The sequence below is a fragment of the Monodelphis domestica genome, chromosome 5 (genome assembly GCF_027887165.1).
Source record: "Monodelphis domestica isolate mMonDom1 chromosome 5, mMonDom1.pri, whole genome shotgun sequence".
Taxonomy (NCBI): Eukaryota; Metazoa; Chordata; class Mammalia; order Didelphimorphia; family Didelphidae; genus Monodelphis; species Monodelphis domestica.
This window is the reverse complement of record NC_077231.1, coordinates 311,808,598-311,811,280: the sequence shown is the minus strand read 5'-3', so window position 1 is coordinate 311,811,280 and position 2,683 is coordinate 311,808,598.

Sequence of the window (2,683 nt, the reverse complement as noted above, 5' to 3'; positions counted from 1 at the left end):
GTGCTGAGCTCAGAGGACCCAAATGGAGTGCGGTCGTAAAGCGGCGATGGGAGCAGGCCCACGGGATTTGAGGGGAGAAGGAACCGCGAGAGGGAGCCTCTGCTCCCCCCCCCTCCCCCGGGCAGCGGGCCTCCTCCGCCCAGGGGAAGAGAGGCTTCCTTGAGGCTTTGGTCAGATAGTCGACGTCGCTGATGGGAAGCACCATCCTTAGCTGTGTCTGGGTTAGAGCGGGGCTTCGGGCGGGGACATCCCTCCTGCTGTCATGGGAGCAGACGTGCCAATTGTCTGCAGCTGCTGAGCCTTCTGGCTCCAGGGTCACCCAAAGGCCCAGAAATGACCATCTCTGGGCGGATGTGGGCGCTCATCTGCTGTGGACTGTGTGTGGGGAGTCTCGCGTGTAAAAGGAGCGAAGTCGCCTTCCTGGGAGCTCAGCTCTCTGCCTTAGCGCTAGCTAGTGCCTGCCTGGTTAGTCAATGCCTGTGAAAGAAAGGGAAGAGCTTGTGGCAGTCAGAGCTGCGGGTCGCCCCGCATTGTCCTGAAAATTAGCCCCAGCCGACTGATTGGCAGCCTCTTTAAGTCATTGTAAAGCGTCTCTGGGATTCGGAAGATCTCGCAGGGCCAGAGTGGGCTCAGATGGGCTGCCCAGCAGGAGGACTATTAAAGAAGCGCTCTTTCTGTTGGCTTGGGCGATTGCGGAATTAACGCTTTCCATCAAATGAGGGAATCTGCACCAGAGATGGGCTGGTGGCCTGCTGCGCGCCTCTTGGCAGTGAACAGGGTGGACAGCTGTGCCCATTAGGGGACTTCAGTGTTGGAAGGCAGTTCAGCAATCATCTAGTGGCCGGGGAGCCTTTCTGGGCCTCCGTGGACCCCTCTGGTAGGCAGATTTCAGGGAGTCTGTGAATTGGGGTGGGGTGGGGGAACTGTCTTGATTTTCTTAAATGTCAGCTATTTCCTTCAGTTATGTAAAAACATTATTCAGAGAAGGAGTTCACAAGTTTCACCATCTACTAAAGGGCACAGGGCACAGGAGACATGGAGAACCCCTGATCTGGCAAACCCACTCCTCTTGACACACAGAGAAGGAAGACTCAGTCATCAAGGTCTTGGGGGGGGGGGATAGGTGAGACCTATAGAAATTGGGTTATGAGAAAATAGGGGGGGGGGGATAGGTGAGACCTATAGAAATTGGGTTATGAGAAAATAATTGACCGTAAGAACTAAAATCTATGTGCCTTGGAGTACGAAGATCTTTCCCTAAAACTAGGAAGCTCAGACTATCTTTTGGTTCCTATTAGCAATTCCTTCCTTCCTTCCTTCCTTCCTTCCTTCCTTCCTTCCTTCCTTCCTTCCTTCCTTCCTTCCTTCCTTCCTTCCTTCCTTCCTTCCTTCCTTCCTTGCTTCCCTTGCTTCCTTCCTTCCTTGCTTCCTTCCTTCCTTCCTTCCTTCCTTCCTTCCTTGCTTCCTTGCTTCTTCTTTCTTCCTTCCTTCCTTTCTTTCTTCCTCCTTCCTTTCTTTCTTTCTTTCTTCCTTCCTTCCTTCCTTCCTTCCTTCCTTCCTTCCTTCCTTCTTCTTTCTTTCTTTCTTTCTTTCTTTCTTTCTTTCTTTCATTCTTTCTTTCTTTCTTCCTTCCTTCCTTCCTTCCTTCCTTTCTTTCTTTCTTTCTTTCTTTCTTTCTTTCTCTTTCTTTCTTTCTTTCTTTCTTTCTTCTCTTTCTTTTCTTTCTTTCTTTCCTTTCTTTCTTTCTTTCTTTCTTCATTTCTTTCTTTCTTTCTTTCTTTCTTTCTTCTTTCTTCTTTCTTTCTTCTTCTTTCTTTCTTTCTTTCCCCTTACCTTCCAAGTATTGGTTCCAAGGAAGGAAAGTGGTAAGGACTAAGCAACTAGGGTTAAGTGACTTCTCTAGGCTCACACAGCTAGAAAATATCTTAGGTCAGATTTGAGTCTGGGACCTCTAGTCTCTAGGCCTGACTCTCTATAGCAATTACTTTCTTATTTCTTTGTTGTTGCTGTTGTTCAGTCATGTCTGATTCTTAGTTAATTCTATTTTATTTTCTTGGCAAAGATATTGGAGTGGTTTGCCATTTCCCTTCTCTAGCTCATTTTACAGATGAGGAAACAGAGGCCAACAGGAGTAAGTGACTTGCCCAGGGTCATATGGATTATAAATGTCTGAAGCAAATTTCACCAGATCCAGTGGTCTAGCCACTATTCCACCTTGCTGCCCCCTAATTTCTTTAGGTCTCTCCTAATTTTTTTTCTTTTTTGACCTTGGCTCCCCTAGACCTTCCCACTTTGGACCTAGGTTTTTTTTTTCTTCTGAGAGGAGGGGTTTAAGAAGTGTTCCCTAAATTCCTCCTAGGCCTGGAGAGTCATCTTTATGTCTTTGAATCTTCAGAGCTTGGTCACTGCTAAGAGACCCTCTTTAAAAAGCTGGGGTGAGTGGGTTAGTTAGATATTTTTCCATGGTTACATGATTCATGATTCCCCCCCCCCCACCCCAGGCCACTTTCTCCTCCCTCCTCCCTCCTCCCAAAGCCGAAAAGCAGTCCCACTGGATTATACATGTATCATTGTTCAAAACCTATTTCCATGTTATTCAAATTTGCTGTAGAGTGATTCTTTAACATCAAAACCCTAATCATATCCCTATTGCACTACGTGGTCACTCATATATTTTTCTTTT